This window comes from Mesoplodon densirostris, chromosome 9, assembly GCF_025265405.1.
Source record: "Mesoplodon densirostris isolate mMesDen1 chromosome 9, mMesDen1 primary haplotype, whole genome shotgun sequence".
Taxonomy (NCBI): Eukaryota; Metazoa; Chordata; class Mammalia; order Artiodactyla; family Ziphiidae; genus Mesoplodon; species Mesoplodon densirostris.
The window spans coordinates 7254289-7276061 of NC_082669.1; the positions used below are offsets into that span (position 1 = coordinate 7254289).

General features: G+C 52.6%; 1 protein-coding gene across 4 annotated transcripts in view; it reads left to right on the plus strand.

Moving 5' to 3' along the window:
• Nucleotides 1-21773, plus strand: part of GRB10 (growth factor receptor bound protein 10) — a 188523-nt gene that overhangs the window by 25521 nt on the left and 141229 nt on the right. For 3 of the 4 annotated variants that reach the window (XM_060108876.1, XM_060108877.1, XM_060108875.1), the window contains one exon: nt 8616-8771. The gene's annotated coding sequence lies outside the window, so the exon portion shown is untranslated. Of the gene's footprint in view, nt 1-8615; nt 8772-21773 lie in introns of those variants that run through there. The other variant, XM_060108878.1, reaches the window with a different exon arrangement.

Genomic DNA, 21773 nt, shown 5'->3' on the forward strand with positions numbered 1-21773 from the left:
GAGGAAGCACGTAACAGCCTCATTGTTGGAGGGAGGGGTCAGGAATCCTCTGGAATTCCTAGAATGGGCGGGAGAAGCGCCGCCCGGAGCAGAGGGAGGGAGACCCGCTAGGAGAGCTGGGGTGCGGGGCAGGGAGCGAGGAGAACAGGCAGGACCACTGGTCTGAACCTTGACTACAGTTCTTCCTAGAAAGATCAATGTTAATTCTGCGTAAGGAATTCGCATTCCTCATTGTGAAAACTCCAACCCAGGAGTCTGCAGAGTAGTTTCTCTCGCTCTCTATTCCTCCTGGAGGCCTCGCGCCGGTCAGAGTTGTTCAGGGTTCTTCTGGGTCTTTTTCGGTCAAATTCCTGGACAGGCCCATGTATGTTTGTTACTTTCCTCCTTTTGACAGGAGCACTGCCTTAGCTCTTAGCCCTTTCCCTCCTGCACCTGCTAGTCACCCTTTGTCAAGTGCCGCCGCCTCTGCCTTGTGACTGTTTCATTCTCATCACAGGGTTGAGAAGTTGAGGCCTTGGAAGAGGCGGGCTGCTCTCCAGGGCTGAGCCAGGCCCTCGCTTTGTGGGGTTCGCCTACCAGCCCAGAGAATCCCTGCCCTGGAAGACCGTCACCAGGCTCCCACTGGGATGTGTTTTCATGTGCTCAACCAAGCTTTGAACCCTTGGCCTTTGCTGAGAGCTGAGGATGTTACAGTGTCCAGGACAGATGTGGTCCCCGGCTGCCGAGTGGCTCCTTGGTGGGGACACAGACGCAGTGTCAGTAGCAGGAAAGCAGCCCCAGCACCCCTGGATGTGTTTGCAGGACCAGCGGGGTCCCAGGGTGGAGAGGATGTGGGGAGGGTGTTACCAAACTGAACACAGGCCCGCTTGCCTGAGTGCAGCAAAACCCATCAACAGACAGTGGGTTGTGGTGAAGGAAAGGACAGCGTTTGTATTGCAGGCGCCAAGTAAGGAGAACGGGCAGCTCGCACTCAAAAGATCCTAACTCCCGGATGGCTTTCAGGGAACGCGTTTTCAAGGGCACCATTTGGGGTGAGGGTTGCAGCTTCTGATTCGTTGGTGGTGAGGTGACAGGAATCTTCAGCACCAGCCTTCTGGTTCCAGCCAGTCTGGGGTCTACGCTTGCTTTTGCTCAGCATGTACTCACCATCCTCCACCTGGGGGGTGAGGGAGGGTCTTAGTTTCTGCAGAACAACTCAAAGATACACATCAGATTGTTACGTTTATCTCTTGAGAAGGAGCTAGGATTCTGTTTTATTGATAAACTGTTGTCATTACTTTTCTCGCTGGACTGCTTTTCCTTTGTTTCTGTATCTCCTCCCTTCCCTAATTAGTAACTGCTTGAGTCTGCTCTTTGGAACACAGGGAAGCCCTAGGAGACTAAAGCTTTTTTCTACAAACAAGGAACAGGGACATAGAGGGGCTTTTGTACCCAGGAGGTACAAAAGGGGCTTTTGTACCCCCGAAGGGTCCTGCTCGGTTTCAGTCCCCCCTTTTCTTTCTTAAGTCCTCAATCTTGAGGGGAACAGGTGCACAGCAAGAAAGGGAATAACGTTTTGAATAGAGAGGTTAATCAATAACTTGGCAAGGGAATTTGGTTTTATTGGGACTCAGTTTCAAGGGGAGGAGGAAGAAAGGTGGGGTCACCCCTGACAGAGGACACAGGACCTGCAAGGGCCACGAGGAGGGGAGCGGCAGGACTTGGGGAGGCCCGTGGGCAGGGTGGATCTTGGGTCAGCGCTCCCTGGGAGCCTGAAGGGGACGCAGGGCCCCCGGGTCCGGGCTGGCGGCTGTTGGTGGGTGTTGGGGTGTGTCCGAAGCCCACTGCTAGCTTGAGAGGGCGTGAAGATGCAGCGGGTGCTGGGAGCCGGGTCCAGGTGAGATGGGCGTGGTGGCCTGGTGTTGGAAGGCAGTGGATGGATTTCAGATGCTTCTCCTGACAACATTAAGTGGCCTGGTGGGCTGCAGGGGCGGGAGGTGTGAGAGGACGGAAGGCCGGAGGCCCCCCGGGTTCTGCGCGCGTGCCTGGTGGGAGCCCTTGCTGGGAGCTGCAGGGGGTGGTATTGAGCAGGTGTGTCTGGGTGGTTTCCAGCTCTCCCGTGGCACATGTGCGGGTGAGGATCAGTTTCGAGAAGTGGGATTCCTGCTCCCAAGACTGAAGTTTAGGGGATGCTGCCCAGTTGTCCCCCCATAGCCTGTTCAGGGAACCCCACCTACGGCTCAGGAGAGCCCCCCTGCTCCCAGGCCATCCCCAGCTCTCGGGGATCATCCCAGTTTTAAAATTTTTCAGCAATCAGCTGCACCAAAATTTGTGGCTCATCTGTTGCTGTTATAATGTATGTTTCCATGGTTACCTGTGAAGTTGAGTGTGTTTCACGTGTGTACTTGGTGGATTGTTTGCTTCCGTCCTCGCCCTGTGCTTACGCTGGGCTGCTCATCCTATGTTATTTTAATAAACAAGAGATTCACTGGGTGCAGGTTGCTGCCCGCGTTGATGGTAGTTTCTCCTGAGCCTTTTTGCACGTCTTTGGACTTTGCACACAGGGTCTTCTGCTGTAAAGGAGCTGATTTCTCCTTCCTGGCCTCCCGGTGAAGAATCTGGCTTAAAAGCTCTTCCTCGCCCAGGTTTTGTAACATTATTCTTCCAGATTTCCTCTTAGGCTGTTTATCCTGTTTGCCGTTAATCCCTCAGGACTGGGGGCAGTGAGGACTCCCCTGGGTCCTGTTGAGTGTGGATGATCCTGGTTCTCATTCTTAGGATGTCATTCACCTCATCCAGACTCCTTCCTGGGCTCCAGACCTGTGTCTGCTGCTGCCTGTGGGTCACCGGCCAACTGGGGTGTCATTAGTTTCGGGGGGCGGTCCTGGTCTGCTGTTCACTGGCGGGGGAGTGGGCTTCCCTACCCAGAAAGTGGTGCGTTTCTACCTTCATGTCCTCCCGCAGGTGTCTCTCAGGTTCCTCAATCAGCCTTTTGCTTTCTTCCAAGGGTCTGGTGTGTATTTTTTCTTTTCTTTTTTTTTTAATTTTTATTTTATATTGGAGTCTAGTTGATGAACAGTGTTGTGTTAGTTTCAGGTGTACAACAAAGTGATTCAGTGATAGAAATAAATACATGTATCTATTCTTTTTCAAATTCTTTTCCCATTTAGGTTGTTACAGAGTATTGAGCAGCGTTCCCTGTGCTCTACAGTAGGGCTTTGTTGCTTATCCATTTTAAATATAGCAGCGTGCACACATCAGTCCTAAACTCCCAGTCTATCCCCCCTATCCTTCCCCCACCCCCGACCCCATAACCATAAGTTCGTTCTCTGTTTCTGTTTTGTAAGTTCGTTTGCATCATTTTTTTTAAACATTCCGCATGTAAGTGATATCCTGTGATATTTGTCTTTCTCTGTCTGACTTCCTTCGCTTAGTAGGTTAATCTCTGGGTCCATCCATGTGGCTGCAAATGGCATTATTTCATTATTTTTTTATGACTAATATTCCACTGTGTATATATGTATACTACATCTTCTTTATCCATTTCTCCGTTGATGGACCTTTAGGTTGCTTCCATGTCTTGGCTGTTGTACACAGCCCTGCAGTGAGCATTGGGGTGCATGTATCCTTTCGGACCATGGCTTTCTCCGGATGGTACATACTTCGTAAGTAGGTGGCTTCTGTTGCGTCTGTGGGTAACACTGTTCTCCCATTAGAAGTTCTCATTGTCTTGGAGCCTCATCCAGAAGAGCCGTGGACGTGTGGGCTCTGGGATCGCCACCTTATTAGATGCTCATGTGAGCGCTAACACTTTCCAGCCAGTTGTCCAACATTTTGTCTGTAAATAAAGCCAGGCTTACTATCTTTTTCTAGTCAACGTTTACACCGCATTTCTGTTCCTTACCTCGCTGTAGTGTCTGGAACCTCCGAACAGTTGTGGCTAATGCTGTAACCGTGGGCTTCCTGCCCTAATTTCATGGGGAGGGTGTTGGTGCCACTTCCTCGTGTTGGCCACCTGCCCGCAGGGGGTGCCTGTTATCAGGTTAAAAGGGCTCCTTGTTTTACGCCTCGTCACTGAAATCTCAGTTACCTGCAAGCAGGGTATCCCCTACGCCCACCCCCTCCAGTTATCCTCTATGCTTTGAATTTCAGGCTCTTCCTTTTGGCTGTTTTTTTCTCTAAAAGAAAAAAAACCCCAACTGTGCTCCAAACAATGGAATTGAAAGACACAAAATGAAGAGCAGCCTTACAAATAAGTGCAAAAGGTGTCTGTTCTCTATTCTTATCACACATGATATTTTATCCACAAGATACTAAAGCAGGTGGGGTGGATTCAAATACCTGTGGATATAAATCTCGGCTCTTCCGTGTGACCTAGGTGTGGGTACAACGTTGTCTCCTGGGCTTGGTTTCTCCATCCGTCAAATGGGGTGATAATTCCGCCTTAAAGAATTGACGATATTTAGTCACTCTTCGTTAAGAACCACTCATTTACCTGTGTCTCATTATGTGTCCCACATGTATTTACTCCTCATCTTTGGGAGCCTCTGACATGGGAGGTCAGGTATCTGATATGTATGCGGTGGTAGGTCAAGGGTCATGGCCATCTCTGCCGTCATCACAGTGTTACCTTCATCTTGGGTGACCTCGTCAGAGGAGTCAGGGAACAGGGGGAGCCCAGGGATTCCAGTGCCCCGGGTCCTGTGTGTGCCAGTAGTGGAAGCTTGGTGATTTGGACCCAGTCTCCAGTTAGGATAGCGTGTGCTGCTCTAATGAAATTGTAACACTCCTATTCATGAGCCCAGCCCTTTGTGATGGATGCTAGCACGGATTTCTCTGCCGGCACTGCACTGTTTTAATTACTTGTGCTTTACAGTGTCTTTCTCTGGGATGGGAGTACTTCTCCCTCAATGCTCTGTAATGGGCTGTCTTACCATTTATTTTGTCAGTTTTCATGACTTCAGATGGATACTGCCTTTCATTGACAAAATTAATTTTAACTTTTAAATTAATTACTTGGAAGAGAATCAGAATCTGTGATGCTTTTTATCTTCCCATTTAGGAACTTAGTATGTTTCCATTCACCCAGGCATTTTATTTCTCTCACGGAGGGGTGGTGATATTCTTTAGTTTATGTTATAGGGCTGTTCGAAGGACTGAACTAATGCACGCGTGTATACATGTCAGCTATGGAGAGTGAGTATTTTCCGTCTGTCATCTGGTCCGTTACCGTGTGTGTGTGTGTGTGTGTGTGTGTGTGTGTGTGTGTGTGTGTGTGTGTGTGTGTGTGTGTCCTGCCCCTCACTGCCCTGCGACTCTGGGCTAGTTCTGGGAGAAGTGTCCTGCCTTTTCCAGGGAGGCAGTCCCTTCATGCAGCTGCATTTCCATCCTGTGTGGCCTTGGGCAGGCTTCCTCTGGATAACCCATCTTTGGGGTTGCTTGGCGTCCCCTGGAAGCCCCATGGTGAGGACTGGTGGTAGGCCCCTTGCTTCTGCTTGACCCTGGACTTGAGCACCGGGTGGGGTCTGGGCCCATTCATATGTTTTGGATAAGTTTTGTCGGTGTTCGTGGTGGCGTCCAGTTGGGAAGCTCTTTCTGAGACCTGAGTGCCCCGTCCTGGGCCACGCTCTCCGTCCTCTGGAGCCCCGAGGGTCTGCTGGTGGACAGGCTACCGCAGGAGATGCCTTCCTGGCTGGGGCCAGGGTGTCACGGCTGAGCTGTCGCCAGACCTTTGCTGTGTGTCTGTGGTTTGAAAGCCTGATGTCGGCACTGGGGTGGGAACGTCCCTGTGTTTTAACTTCCTTGTGTTGCCAGCATCCTTCCTCCTCAACGTTCTTTCGTCTCTGCCCGGGAAGCATCTGTGGCATCGCTGGGATGCAGGTCCCGTCCCGGTGCACGTCCTCCGCTTTAACTGTGATTCTCCTTTAAGCTGAGCACAGGGTCTGGCAACAGCATTCTGAAACGTTCTAATTACTTACAGAACTTTGCCTTTTCTTCGATTCCCTTTCATTCATGTAGGTCTCCGTTTGTCTTCATAAGCGCCTTCTTACTCTGTGAAAACAGTGGCCTGTGAGATCAGTAAAATACTGAATTTAAGTTTTTTGATGAAAGGTATTCTCTCCCCTTTTGTGAGAGGCCCCAGACTTCATGCCAAACAGGCTGAATAGCCTCATCATGAAACTTGGGATTTGTTGAGTGTCTAAATAGTCACTGTTATGACTCTAAATATTTAGTGTGAGAAAGCTAGACAGAAGGAAAACTTTGTATTAACTCAGGAATTTCTGGAAGATATCAGAGCCACTCAACAGACATCAAGAGGTCCTTTGTTCCTGAAATATTTTCAAAGTAAGTTAAGACATTTCTTTTTGCCCAAGTTCGTATATTCTTTAAGATTTCAAGTTTATGTCGTGTGTGCCTGTGAAACTGCGTGAGAAGCGCTGTTTTGCCTGATCAGCAATCAGCGCCCAGAGAGTTCCATCACTTCTGTGGGTGTGGGTGCAGCCGGCCAGGTCCCCGCAGGACGCCTTTGGGGCTGTGCTTGGCGGGAGGTGTGGGAGGCGGAGGTCCCAGCTGTGGGTGCCGGATGGGGCCACGGGAACAGCCCCTAGAGGTTTGTTCCTGATGAGGTGCTATACCTCAGTAACTCTTTTCAGTTCATCAGGTTCAAGAATCACGTTGCCTTTTTTTTGTCTGCTGTAAAGTGCAATATCCACTTTCTTAAAAGTAGACAAAAATGGTTGAAGTGGTGAGCAGCTTGACAGGCAACTATATGTCATTTTTCTTTAATTGTGGATTAACTTATTTTGCCCATTATAAAAAATAAACCTCCCAAACGTATGTTGTCAGTTGGAAGGCGTAGGCCTGAAAGATGCTTTTGGAGCTGGTCCTGGGGTATTTGGATGGGCCTCCAGGCAAAGGTTAGTTCTCTGGAGACGAGGGAGACCTCTCAGAATGAGATGGTTAGAGGTGATGGCAGGCATGTATGATACACTGTTGTTATGTGACCTGGTGACCTTGCCGGACACACCAGCGCGTTGTCGTTCAAAGACCCTCACACCTGTGTGACCATGAGCCTTTTTTTTTTTTTTTTTGTAAAACTTGTGGTCAGCTTAGCTACTCGAATTTAGAGATGTTCCACTCGACATAAACCTTATAACACTTTCCAGACTTACAAAGTCTTGGAGGACCTTTCATTCAGTGCCTTTGCTTGTACAGGTGATATTCAGCTTTGAGCAGTCAAATAATCTTGTGTCAGGTGTCTCCCCTTTTGACCCTAAAAGGTCAGCATCACCTCTCAACATCAGCCTTTGCAACTTGCAGGTAGCTGACATGTTTAGCACCTGGCAGTGGGAGCCTTGTTTGACATGTCCTAGTCACGTTAACTAGCATTTGTCTCACTTTTACTATGTGTTGGATCCTAAGTCTTTACATGCATGCCTTCACTTCATCCTCATAAAAGCCCTGGAGGGATATACTATCTTGGTGCCGATTTTGTAGCCGGGAACCCTGAGGCTTAGGGAGTTCGGTGATCCACCCACAGGTCACCCGCTGAGATGGGGTGAGGTCAGGAGGCGGCCCAGGCTCTCTGGCTCCCATGCCTGATTCTTAGCCGGTGTGCCCAGCAGGACCTTCTGCAGTGGTTTTCTACATTCTGGACCCATGACGTCTTCCGTGTCAGGTCGGAGGCAGGGTGGGTTTTGCTTCCACTTGTTGAATGATCAGGGTTAGTTTGACTTCCCTGAGTGATGTGTTCTCCACCCAAGGACACCATATCACAAGCAGTGACCGTCTCAGATAAACAGGCACAGCGGTGCTCAGGACTCCCGTCCACGGAGCCTTTGCTCTGTGCCGATCTCCCTGCTAAGTCCTCGGGTGAGCGCGTTTCATTTGGGCTTGGGGAGGCTCAGCGGTGCTCCAGGGCCGTGAGCTAAAATCCTCCGGGTGGCGGGCTGTCTGCCCTCTGCCCTGTGGCGGTGCCTGGGTGAGCAGACACCCCCCTGCAGCAGGGCGAGCTTTTGTCTTGGTCTCCACTGTCTCCTCCACCCCTAGAACACTGCCTTGGCCCCCAGAAATAGCAGTTGGATCCTTGGATCGAAGGAAATAGACAGGATTCGAACTCCCTCCCTTGGAACATGCAGGGGCCACGTGCAGAGCCTTCCAGAACTGTGGGCCGGAACCTGGTCTGAGATGAGGATGGTCCCTGTGGGGTGGTGTGAGGGCTGCAGCCTGGGAGGACCTGGGAAGGACGTGGGCTGTGATCTGGGCCCTAAGCGTGCCTGACAGGTAAACTTGGCCTTGCAAGTGGGTGGAGGCCTGCCCGTTCCCTACCCGCCTGCTTCGGGGGGTAAGGGGGGGGTTGGAGGGGAAACTCGAGGGCAGTGACCTGGGACCAGTGGCCTCGCGTGGCTCTTCTGGCGTCTGTGGGCGTTTGTCCCTGCAGTCAGTTGACGGGGCATCTAGAAACCTGCTTCTTGTGGACTTCTTTCAAATCAAAGAGCCTGTCTTTTAGACGGTTTCCTCGAAAAAAAACAACTTCTGGAGGCCTTTTTAAAAACTTGTATTCCTGGGTGCAGGGCATATACAGTTCACATTTGTGCAAGTTCAGCGCATTCAGTGACAGCCTCTTTGCCTTTCAGCTTTGGAGCTGGGCACCATGCTGAGCCCGAGGAGGGGGCTGCGGGGGGTGATGGCCCCGTGACCGTGACCGTGACCAGCCGCCGCTTCTCACCTGGGTCCTCTCGGTCCAGCCAGGCGGCCACCAGACACCCAGAGCCCCAGAAAACCCCCGACAGGTAAGCTCTGTTTGGTTTCTTTGCAGGGGACGGGTCTGTTCACTGTTGATTAAGGGGAGATCGGTAAATGCATCTTATTGCATCAGTAAATGCAGGCAGAGGCATTTCACTAGGCGCTTCCTTTCAGGGTTTCTGCAGGGAGCCTCCCCCTGCTCTGTGGCTTCCCCCCTTTCCCGTCTTTGAGCTGAGGTGGGTGTGGGTGGGAGGTCTCGAGGGGGTTGGTCCAGGCCCTGCAGACCCCGCTCTGTGCCGCCTGCCCTTCTGCTCGCTCACTCCAGCCCCCTTGCTTTCCGCAAAGTGGGTGATGGTCTGCTCCCAGGTTATTCTGAGATGAGCCCTCGAGAGTTGGCAGCTGGTAGTTTTAGAGCTGGGCCAGAACAGAACCGGGATGAGGGCCGTACTCAGACTGTTTTCCAGCCCTGTGTTTGGGGGTCTGTCTACTTCTAGCATTGCACTGGGGGCACATATATCATGAAGGTCTCAGGCAGGTGCCGGCCCCCCTGCCCCCCTGCTTCCGGAGGTGGCCGCTCTGTGGACGGACCTTCTCTCTGAGCCCAGCCCGGGCGGCTGGATTCTTATGTTGCTGTTGGTGGGTCTGAGATGGTAGTTAGAGAACTGAGGCTGGAATGGTCTTCCAGCAAAGGCACCTGCGGGAGCCTTTGCTCCGGGGAGCATGGCGGCTACTGGAGAGTGTATCAGTCAGCTCAGCCGCCATAACAAATACCACATTCTGGCTCACAATCCTGGAGGCCAGAAGTCCAAACTCCAGGTGTGGGCAGGGCTGGTTTCTTCTGAGTTCTCTGTCCTGGGTGTGTGGATGGCCATCATCTCCCTGTGTCCTTACATCTCTTATAAGGACACCGGTCATATATGGGATCAGGGCCCCTGTGAAGACCGCGTTTTACCTTAATTACATCTTTAAAGATCCTGTCTTCAAGCACAGTCGCATTCTGAGGTCCCAGATGTTAGGACTTTTAACATGGTGCTTTTTGAATTTGCCCCCTGACAGAGGGGAACCGCAGACCAAGTGGCTGACGGGGCTGGGGAATTGGGGCCCACGGTGCTGGTGTGAAGGCTGTGGCTCTGTCCATCTTGCCTCCCTCTCCCTTTTTTTTTTTTTTTTTTTTTTTTTGTGGTACGCGGGCCTCTCACTGTTGTGGCCTCTCCCGCTGCGGAGCACAGGCTCCGGACGCACCCGCTCAGCAGCCATGGCTCACGGGCCCAGCCGCTCCGCGGCATGTGGGATCCTCCCAGACCGGGGCACGAACCCGTGTCCCCTGCATCGGCAGGCAGACTCTCAACCACTGCGCCACCAGGGAAGCCCTCTCCCTCTCCCTTTTGCATCTCATTTCTTCACCTCTCCCTTTCTGTTACCTGCCTTCTGACCTTTTACTCCCCTCGGGGTTTCCTTTACTGTCCACAGAGCAGAAAAGAAGGGTTTTTAATCCTTTGTGTTCACTGGCTTCATTCAGCAGATGCTTCCTGAAGAGTCAGCCTTATCTTAGAGGCTGAATAACATTGTACATAACCTGTTCCAAGTTCAAAAAGTGCACATGTGAACTTTCCGTGTTTCTCTCCAGATGGTGGTCAGGACAGTTGATTTTTTCCTGGGGTGTGACATTCTTAGTCAGTGAGGCTTCTCGAATTTCTCAAACTTTCATGGCCCTTGTGGTGAACAGCTTGTGCCTTCAGACAGGCTGCTTTTTGTGAAACAGGGGGCTTTACCCTCTTCTCCCAGCAGAGGTGAACAGAGGTCACAGAAGCGCCCAGTCTCCCAGGAGAATGAATTATAGTGAACACACGCGCTTCGTGGCTGATGACAGCGCCACCTCTTTGGTGTCCAAGGCCCAGGGTGCGGGTGCTGGCCACCGGGGGCTTTGTCTTGGCTCTGCGTGGACTGCATGGTGCGCAGGGAAGATCCCTGCGGCGTGGGGTCTGGGTGATGCTCTAGCGCTGGCTGTCTGCTGCTTTATGCTGCTTTCCCTTCATCTGTGACCCTGAGCCCTTCTGAGTGGTCCTGAGATGCCTGGAGGGTGGGGACTGTGTTTGTTTCTGGCGAGCCTTCACAGTGTCAGAGAGACACGTCTGAAAAAGGCCAGAAACACCCCTGAGCACCCTGAGACCCCACTTCTTGGAGCACCTGACCAGCCTACACCTCCTATCCTTCTTCTGGTCGGATCAGTCAAATGCAAAGACGTGAGCCTGTGGGTTCTGACGGCCTGGCCAGGGACCTCTCGGCATGGACACAACATTGAAATGAAGCCTCGTTTCACAGTTAATCCTGTTTGGGGCTTGAAATCTAATTATCAACGCAGTTTAAGCAGTGGTGTCTGCTGGTGTGGAAGGCATCGCGCGGGGCTTCTCTCGCTGACCCCCAAGGGTGGGGAGCTGCGTCTGTGGCCGCCCCGGTCCCCAGAGGGATCAACAGGTGCAGTGACTAAAGGGTGGCCCCAAAGATTGCCCTGGGGTGGGGAGTGGATTTCCAAAACTTTTTCAGCCCCAGAACACTTCCTTGAATTGGACTCTCTCCCCGCGTGAGTGTGCCCCTGTTTCTTCCCTGTGTCACCATGACACCTCTCGTGATGGGCTTCCCCAGGGATGAGAAAGTCTTCAACTTTTTAAAGCCAGTTTGTATTATTCTGTGGCTGCACACTGCACCCTTAGACCTGGCCAGACAGAGAGTTGGGGGGCAGGGTGGGCTCCACGCTCAGGCCATTGCTATTGGCCATCTGAAATGTGCATCTCCTCCAAGGCAGTGCCAGCCTCTGGGGGGCAGGGTGGAGCCCCTTGGCATCCTTGATGAGCCCCTGCAGTAAAGGGAGCACATTGGACCAAAGTTAGACTCTGCTTACCTGAGCACATTAAATAATGTGTTTGATTGAAACCACTAGTAGATTTGTTCTCACTTCCCTGACTTTTTTCTGCTCATTCTGTAAGTTCCTCGTTAGCACCCATGTGGTTGGTACCAGGTCTGACTAGGCGCCGGGGCCACCTTGGTGTGCAGACACGGAACACACCTTAGTAGCAAGACTCCATTAAGAACTCATGTTCTGGGGGCTTCCCTGGTGGCGCAGTGGTTAAGAATCCGCCTGCCAATACAGGGGACACAGGCTCGAACCCTGGTCTGGGAAGATCCCACATGCCGTGGAGCAACTAAGCCCGTGCGCCACAACTACCGAAGCCCGTGTGCCTCAACTACTGAAGCCCGCGCACCTAGAGCCCGTGCTGCGCAACAGGAGAAGCCACTGCAATGAGAAGCCTGTGCACCGCAACAAAGCGTAGCCCCTGCTCTCCACAACTAGAGCGAGCCGCGTGCAGCAACGAAGACCCAACGCAGCCAAAAATAAAATAAGTGAAAAGAAATAAATGTGTTCAAAACAAAACAAAACAGAACAACACTCACGTTCTGTTGGATCTGTGAGTTGGGTGGAACCTGGTCCCCTGGAGTGTCAGAAAGATGCTGCATCGCAAACTAAGAGGGTCCGAGAGGGACCATTTGGAGGCTAATTAGAGAAGTGGTTATTGTCACCACAGGCTTGTTACGCAGTGTCCGGCCAGGGCACCCAGCGCCTGGACGTAGCTGAGCCCACCATGGGAATCACGGGTCCGGGGGTGGTGACGTGGGGAGGGGGATCTGACGGCAGCAGGGTTCACGGCATGTCAGGAGACCCGCGTGATTTGGGGTCATGGGGTGCGATTTCCGTTTTCCCACCTCGTGTCCCAAAGAGGCTTCTGAGTGTTTCCTTCAGGGCTGCGGCCCCCTGGGACCCCGGCTTTGCCGTCCTCTGGCCCCATGTTTTGGTTGCTTGTTTTGTTCTCACTGGAGAACTTCTAGGGTTTGTCTTGGGTCAGAGCATCGCATCTCCAAGCTAGGCGTCCCTGCAGCGGCCCCGCCAAGGGCCCAGCCTCTGGTGAGCACCCTCCCGCCGTGGCCAGCAGAGGTGGTCCTGCCCCCAGCAGTGCGGACAGCAGGAGGGCGCCCCTCTCGGTGGCCCTATTGCCCTTGAGATGCAGTCAGAGGAGGGCTAGTTATTGTTGCAGTTATTTTAACTGATTTAGCAAGACAGGGTTTAGCCAAGGGTAGAAACCATTTCTCTGCCCATTTGCACTGATCAGTCATTCCTTCCCATTTACAGTATCGTTTACGCCAGAACATTCTCAGAATCTAACTAAAAATGGAATGGCCTCTGCCGTCCTCTTTTCAAGGGCAGAAAATCCCAGTGTGCCGTACCGCTGTTGCGGTCCTTGCGTCAGCTCACCGTGAACAGATCTTTAAGAGACTCTCGTGCACTTTGGCGTTGTGCTTTCTTTCCTTCCTTTCTCGGCATCCTCTTGTATTTTGGCTTCTGAATCAACACGCTCCCCTGACACTTGTATTTCTGCTTCTCTGTTTCCCATCCCTCATTTCTCCCGTTCACTGTGTGTCTGCTGTCTACACCGTACCCGTGTTCTTTGGAGCACCCATATTGTTTTCTTTCTGTCTCATTTTGGGTATTTAACCCCTCTTGCCCTGAGCTGGTGATGTTGCCTGTGCCTCTCCGCATCGCTGGGTTGAACCAGAGAGCAAGGCTCGCGAGGCGTCTCCGTGACCCTGCTCAGCCAGTGCAACCTTGCACGTGGCAGGATCTCAGTAAATGTCTGATTTGCTCTGTTGGGTCCAGATATGTTGGGGTCTTATCTTAGCACATTATTCTCTGATGGAAAGAATCTAAAAGTCGCTAAGATTGAAGGAAGAGAAATAATCAGTTTCTCCCTGCTTTGGAGTCGCCTGGAGATGTAGCCCTTCAGCTTGCTTTGTTTTCGAGAGTGTTTGTGATTCTCGTGGAAGCATGTTTATGAAAGCTGCTCTGAGGTCCTCCCAGGGCTGCTTCTCTCGACTGTCTTTTCTCACGTGAGTTGCAGTTACCCGTGTTCTTGGTACGACAGGTGGGTTTCACTCGTGTCCCGGGCACCCTGGGTTTCCGCGGGGTGACTGGAGCCTGTGTAACCTTGCCGGGGAGCTTCCCTGTTGACGTGCAGACACGGGCCTTGCAGGGTCTCAGGGCCCTGGGTGCCCCCTGCTGACCACGCCCCTCACCGCTCCTGGGTGTGAGTCCAGCTCCTCAGCCCCCCTGACGCCTCCCCAGAGCACCGCGCCCCTGGGCCCCCGAGAGCGGGTGCAGGTGCTCGGGTGCAACGCAGTTCCCAACGGACCCTGCTGGCCCAGAAGACGGGGAAGGGGGAAGAAATGCCAGTTGGCCCCTCCTCTCACCCCCTGTTCCCCTGGCGTGGGCAGGGCTGGAGGCAAAGCTGGCACTGCCCCTGCAGGGGAGTTGGGTGTCTGCTTCCTCCAGGTGGGAGGTAGATCAGCCTCTACCCGGCCGGCTGGCATCACGCAGAGGATCTGAGTGTGGCCGCCTGCTTCCTCCAAGCCAGGGCGGGGAGGGGAGGGCGGTTGGCTCCTGCCTCCTGCTGAGACGGGGGTGGGTGGGAGCACTTCTTTGCCCTGTGGTTGGAGTAGTGTGGGTGTCATTGAAAAGATTCTGGTTCTGGGGCTTCCCTGGTGGCGCAGTGGTTGAGAGCCCGCCTGCCGATGCAGGGGACGCGGGTTCGTGCCCCGGTCCGGGAAGATCCCACATGCCGCAGAGCGGCTGGGCCCGTGAGCCATGACCGCTGGGCCTGTGCGTCCGGAGCCTGAGCTCCGCAACGGGAGAGGCCACAGTAGTGAGAGGCCCGCGTACTGCAAAAAAAAAGAAAAGGTTCTGGTTCTGTTGGGCATCCTTTTCTAGGTTCTTTAGTGGTGGGAACAGGCTTTCTTGAAGCTTTTCTTTTTTAAAAAATATACATATAAATATATTCTTTTTCATATTCTTTTCTGTTATGGTTTTTTAAAAAATAAATTTATTTATTCGTTTATTTTTGGCTGCGTTGGGTCTTCATTGCTGTGCACGGGCTTTCTCTAGTTGTGGCGAGCGGGGGCTACCCTTCCTTGCGGTGCACAGGCTTCTCATTGTGTTGGCTTCTCTTGTTGCGGAGCATGGGCTTCAGTGGTTGTGGCACACAGGCTCAATAGTTGTGGCTCGTGAGCTCTAGAGCGCAGGCTCCATAGTTGTGGCACACGGGCTTAGTTGCTCCACGGCCTGTGGGCTCTTCCCAGACCAGGGCTTGAACCCGTGTCCCCTGCATTGGCAGGAGGATTCTTTTTTTTTTTTTGCTGTACGCGGGCCTCTCACTGCTGTGGCCTCTCCCGCTGCGGAGCACAGGCTCCGGACACACAGGCCCCGCGGCCATGGCTCGCGGGCCCAGCCGCTCCGCGGCATGTGGGATCCTCCGGGATCGGGGCACGAACCCGTGTCCCCTGCATCGGCAGGCGGACTCTCAACCACTGCACCACCAGGGAGGCCCGGCAGGAGGATTCTTAACCACTGCGCCACCAGGGAAGCCCTCCATTATGGTTTGTTCCAGGATATTGAATATAGTTCCCTGTGCTCTACAGTAGGACCTTGTTGTTTATCCATCCTATATATAATAGTTTGCATCTGCTCATCCCAAGCTCCCAATCCTTCCTTCCCCCACCCCCTCTCCCTCTTGGCAACCACAAATCTGTTCTCTATGTCTGTGGGTCTGTTTCTGTTTCGTGGATAAGTTCGTGTGTATCATATTTTAGATTCCACATATAAGCGATATCATATGATATTTGTCTTTTTCTGACTTACTTCACTTAGTATGACAATCTCTAGTCCATCCACGTTGCTGCAAATGGCATTATTTCATTCCTTTTTTATGGCTGAGTAATATTCCGTTGTATATATGTGCCACATCTTCTTTACCCATTCATCTGTCGATGGACATTTAGGTTGTTTCCATGTCTTGGCTACTGTAAATAGTGCTGCTGTGAACATAGGGGTGGATGTATCTTTTTGAATTAGTGTTTTGTCTTGGCACTTCTGTTGACTGAGCCTGTGGGTGGTTCCTGGCTGGAGACTCCTCACACGTGCTGTCCTGGGGGTGATAAAGAAGCCCAGGCCCTCACCGCTGGGCTCTTCCTCGTGTCCTGAGGCCCCCAGGCTGCTGTTCCCTCCACCCCTTGCAGACTTCCTCTGCTGGTAGCAGTGCTGTGTCCATCCTTTCTGGGATTGGATCTCTCCACTTTGGCTTTCAAGGTTTCCTCTTCAGAATCTCTTATCCCCACACAGTGGTTGAGTTTCAGGAGGAGGGTCAGAGATGAGTCATTGGCTGCTTGGGAGGTTCAGCTGAAAGATGAAGCTAAATGTCAGAATTCTGCCAATACCTGTTAGAAGCCCAGTGTTTGTAAAGTGGGCAGTTTTTAATCCTCAGGACTCAGACTGGAATAACGGCTGATAACTCATCAGGCTCGCATTTCTTTTCGAGCTGCGAGTTCATTGCTGCCGCCGTTCCCCGGCTCAAAGCCAGAAGCTATTTCTTGCCAGTGTTTCCGTTCATTAGAGTTGGGAGAAGACCTGATCGCCACTCAGGAAACCTCGGTGTCCTTATTTTGGCGACGACCAGTATAGCTACAAAGCAAGAGCTTCTCAAGACAACTCAACGTGTCCTCTAAAATATTAAGTATTGATAAATTGCTGAGAATGCTGGCTCTTTGAGTATTTAAGTGTAAGGTAACAGGCATTATTTCTTGAAGCTTCGTGCTTTTAAGCAGTGACAGTCAATGTCAAAGTTAAATTTGGGGCTTCCCTGATGGCGCAGTGGTTGAGAGTCCGCCTGCCGATGCAGGGGACATGGGTTCGTGCCCCGGTCCGGGAAGATCCCACGTGCCGTGGAGCGGCTGGGCCCGTGAGCCATGGCCGCTGAGCCTGCGCGTCCGGAGCCTGTGCTCCGCAACGGGAGAGGCCACAGCAGTGAGAGGCCCGCGTACCGCAAAATAGAAACAAAAGTTAAATTTGGACAAAGTGTGCTACAGGCAAAAAGCAGTTGATGTGTTATTTGCGATAAGTAATAGGGATCTAAACCCAGTGTTCTCAGCTCAGGTTCGGCCTCTCTGGGGCGCCCCTGATGTCACCGGACGTGGTGGAGTCATGCCTGGCCTGGTCCTTGCACTGTCCACAGATAGTGGGGGCTGCAGGCAGTAGATAGCCGTGCAGAGCATGTGCTCTATGCAGAGACCAGATGACAGTGACACAAAGGACCACAGCAGGAATACAGTGCCCTGTGCACACGTGTATCGGGGCTCTCGCGGGGGGTTCTGTAGCTTAACGCGTGGGGTCTTCACAGCAGCCTTTGAAGTGGGTATAAACTCTACCCATTTTATAGACGAGGACACCGAGGCACCAATAAAACTAGATACAGCCCATCCCCACTATTCACTGATCTCGTATTGCTAAAATGTATTTGTAACCGAAAACTGATACAATAGATGAGTTTGCATTTTCTAGAATGTTACATAAAGGCGACTGATTTATTTTGTCTGGCCTCTCTCACTCAGCATCATTATTTTGAGATGCATCTCTGTTGTAGCAAAAACGTGTTCCTTTTTATTGCTGAGCAGTGTTCCTTTGTGTGACTCCATCACAATGGTTTTATCCATCCACCTGTCAGTAGACCTTTGCACCGTTTCCGGGTCTTTTGCGGTTCCGATACAGCTGCACTCTTCACCGCGCGGGTCCTTCCTTCTGGGCGCGTAGGAGGCCCCGCCCTCCTTCCATCCTCCCTTCTGGACCTCGTCTCCTCCTGCCGAGGTCTGGGCTGTCTGGTTTGGGGCATGGCTGTGGGTCTGCCGGCTCGGTCGTCTGCCTTCTGGTCAGGGAGAGAGCAGGGGTAGGACTGGTCAGGAAGACGATGTCCAAGGCCGGCTGAGGCAGGGACGAGGCACCAAGACAGAGAGGTCCCCTCAGTTACAGCTCTAGACATGTGTGGACCTCCACCTCTCTCATTCTTTTTTTTTTTTAAATTTTATTTATTTATCTATTTATTTAATTTTGGCTGTGTTGGGTCTTCGTTGCTGCTCGTGGGCTTTTCTCTAGTTGCGATGAGCAGGGGCTACTCTTCGTTGCCGTGTGCGGGCTTCCCATTGCGGTGGCTTCTCTTATTGCGGAGCACAGGCTCTAGGCACGTGGGCTTCTGTAGTTGTGGCGCACGGGCTCAGTAGTTGTGGCTTGCAGTCTCTAGAGCGCAGGGTCAGTAGTTGTGGCGCACGTGCTTAGTTGCTCCACGGCATGTGGGATCTTCCTGGACCAGGACTCAAACCCATGTCCCCTGCGTTGGCAGGTGGACTCTTCACCACTGCACCACCAGGGAAGCCCCACCTCTCTAATTCTTGCCGAGTCTGACTGTAGTGTTAGGGGCCAAAGCACTGTGGATGCCCTGAATCGACCCTTATTTTGTTGACTTTACTCATGTTTCAGGTGGTTAGAGATGATTCCTGGGAGCATAGAGAACTTATCTTAGCTTTCTTTTCAGATAGCCCAGACTGTGGTCTGGGAGGGCCCGTCCCCATCAGCAGCAAATTATCACGGGACGGGACACGGAGGTCCGTGCAGGCAGAGTCTGCGGCCTGGAGAGATCCATCATCTCGGGTGTCTGCTGTCTTTGTCCTCCTAGGAAAGCGGCCAGCAACATTAGACTGGGGACTTGTGGGTCTTTGTGTTATAAAAACTTAGCCCTGGGCTTCCCTGGTGGCACAGTGGTTGAGAGTCCGCCTGCCGATGCAGGGGACACGGGTTCGTGCCCCTGTCTGGGAAGATCCCACGTGCCGCGGAGCGGCTGGGCCCGTGAGCCATGACTGCTGAGCCTGCGCGTCCGGAGCCTGTGCTCCGCAACGGGAGAGGCCACAGTAGTGAGAGGCCCGCGTACCGCAAAAAAAAAAAAACTTAGCCCTTCTGGCCTTGACAGTGGGCTTGACTTGGCTCCACATGTTGGGGAGTGGACCGACCCTAAGCCTGAGAACTACCTGTGTATTTCTGCCTGTGGTTGGTTATTTGGAATTAAGGCAAGCATACCCTAGCCCTGCTCGATGTCTCAATATCTCGACCTGTTTGTAACCATGGAAGCTTCTGCTGAACAGGGCTGCCCGGCAGTGGAGGCTTGAAGAAGAATGGCAGTGGGAACCTTCACGTGTGCACCTGCTCAGGTAGAAACGAGAAGAGACGCAGTAAGGAAGCTTCCTGTTTTTGATCTTTGGTCCTTATCCAATGATGGTCATGCATTCAGCTTTCCAAATAGGTTTGACATATGAGTGGTCAGAGCCACATTTCCCAAGATGTTGCTCATGGTCATCTTCGAAGTTTTGCAATGGCCTTTCTGCTGTGGTACCTCCTGGGGGAGCTTGGCTCCCTGGGTAGCAGAGGAGGGGGCTCCTTCTAGGGAGCTTCCCCATGGAGAGCGGCCACCGGCCTCCCGGGTAGTCTGCAGGCCAGACAGTCCAGCTGTTTTCCAGAAACAGATTTTCCTTTTTTTCTTCCTGCGAGTGGGGGAGCCGGGTGGCAATATTAGTCACAAGTCCCGGGGTCCACAGGCCTTTACAGTCCATTCTTAGTTGAAAGGAGGATTGGTTTATTTCAGGTTAGAGTCTCAATCAAAGGAAGATGGAGGAATGTAATCACATGCAATGAGGTTTGTGATAAGTACAAACTGATAAAAGAGCTCCATTTAAAGGCACTTCATGCTTTCAGAAATAACAGCACTGTGGCCCGAAGATGGGATGGAGGAGGGCAGAGGGAGCATTTCAAAGGTGCTGTTTCTTTGTACTGTTGAGGGCTATTTTGACGAATTACTCCTTAGACACACGAGTTGGTGTGTGAGGCCCAGAGGGCACATGATGGATTTGGGTGACTTCATCAGGAGAGTATTACTTTCTTAGCTATTGCAGTTCTTAGAACCAATGGAGGAAAATATTGCCTTGAAAATGACAGATCCTGCGAATTATGCGAACCCCAGAAGAAAAATTCCTTGTGCCTATTTTTAGTGACTCTGATAATGTGGGCGTGGCATGACCAGAGTAGATACAAATCTTTTTTTGTTTTGAAACAAAACAATTTAAAATTCCATTTCGTAATTATACAATAAAGGATTTTGTAATCCAAAGCCAAATTTCATACAAAATAGATGAATATGTTTGTCAATATCTAGAACGTTGGAGTTTGAAGAATTTTTAGCTTCATCTAGGTGGTAGAGTGTGAACCCATTCCACCTATTCTGAGGGAGAAAACAAGAGGTTTTTCAAATATGTATTTTAATTTAGCACTGCTTCCTAAAGCGGAAGTTGTGGTTTTGCAGGATGTTTTTGAAAGAAGTGCCCCAGCAGCTTTTCCCCTTTTGCCTTGTCCGTGAAAGCAGCATTGTTTGACCTCAGAGCCTGTGGCTGGAATGGATGCCGTTGTGTTTTCCCTGGACCGGCCTCGACCGTCGGTGCTCCATCCTCTGCCTGTCTACCTCTCCCCAGTTTCTTCCACTTGCCCAAACTCAACCCGCGCAGCCACCAGGCAGCCTTCCCTGCACACCGCAGTCCTTATTCGTGTCCATCCCGACCTCGTGGGATGATGTGCAGGTCGGCGTGTACCGTCCATGTCGCACCGCTGCCCGGGGCGCCTGCACAGGGCTCGGGGGCCGGGAAGCGTGTGGTGTCAAGTGTCTGCCGAGTGAGTCTGGGCAGGGGCCTGGGCAGGCTTCCTGGAGCCCTCGGGTGTCCCCTCCTGGTTGTGCACCCCCCGTCCCCCAGACACTGTGCTACTCCAGGCAGCCCCACCTGCCACCCGCCCACCTGCCTGCCCGGGACTTCGTTAACTACCCAGCTCCCCGGGACCTCCGAGGATGGGGAGGGCGATGTGTTTATTGTTAATGGGGGTCTGCTTCTGCCCTGCACCCCTCCCCCTGCACCCCCCCCCCCCTGCCCAGGTAGCAGGTTATTCACATCTGCACACAGAGGCCAGAGGACCTCTCCTGGGTCCTGTTTTCTGTGAGTTGGGTACATACATTTAGCTCATCTCTTGCAGATGAAACCCTTCGGATAAATTTTCCTCTAACATTTGGGGCTAGTTTGTATCTAAACTGGGAAGACTTTACCTGGGGTAAATATAGGCTGCGTTTTAAAATAGCTGGAAATGGTGTGAGGAAGCAGTGAGTGATCCGGTCTTTCACATGGATTTGAAGCGCAGGGCAGTGGTGGTGACAGCCCCGCCCCGTGTCAGCGGTCCGTCACTCAGGGTGGCACGACGGAGAGCGGGACCGGAATCTCCTCCGGGTCATGGGCGGGGGGCACGACTCTGCCCACTTGTCCTTGCTCTTCACAGGGCAGCATGCCCGCCGCCCATGTCCCTTTACCGTGAAAAGACCTCACAGTGGACTCAGTGGGTTTTATGCGAAGCCAAGTGGTGTTCTTTTCCTCCTGCACTCCTCTGAGGCTTTGATCCAGCAGAGCTGTTCTCCTGAGTAGAAGTGGGAAGGCATACTTCTCATACCTGGTCTGACCTCTTCTGTGGTCCTCTGGTCAGTCCTTCTCCCCGACCCTCCTCCGTGCCTTCCCCTCCTCCCCTCCCACGTCATCCCAGCGGAGGCTGGTGGGGATGCAGAGCCTATCTTGAGGACATCACTCTAACTCTGAGAGAGATGCGGGTCCCTGGAAGCGCGCCGAGAAGCCCAGCAGCAGGATGGTGTGCTTGGACCAGACACCGTCGGGGGAAGTGGTTGGCGTCTGGATCCATTGCAGGGGTTTGTGGAAGAAGGTGGAATCAGGGTGGCATCCCAGTCTGGCCGAGCAAGCAGACGGAGGCGTTTCTGCTGGGATGCAGAAGTGGTGACTGCCGGAGGACCGGGACTTTGACTTTGAACACTTGGGTCTGAGAGGCCGGCGCACAGCTGAGTGGTGGGGGGCAGGGCAGTTGTGTACGTGGCCGTAGAATTCAGGGCGAGTTGGCGGTGGAGGCCTGGCGAGAGCGCCCATGGCTTCCGATGGATTTACGGTGGTGAAGATGGGTGAGCCCAGGGAGGGAGGGAGGAGGTCTGAGCCATGGGTGCTGGAACCCCCGCTATTTAGAGGACTTGGGAGTCACC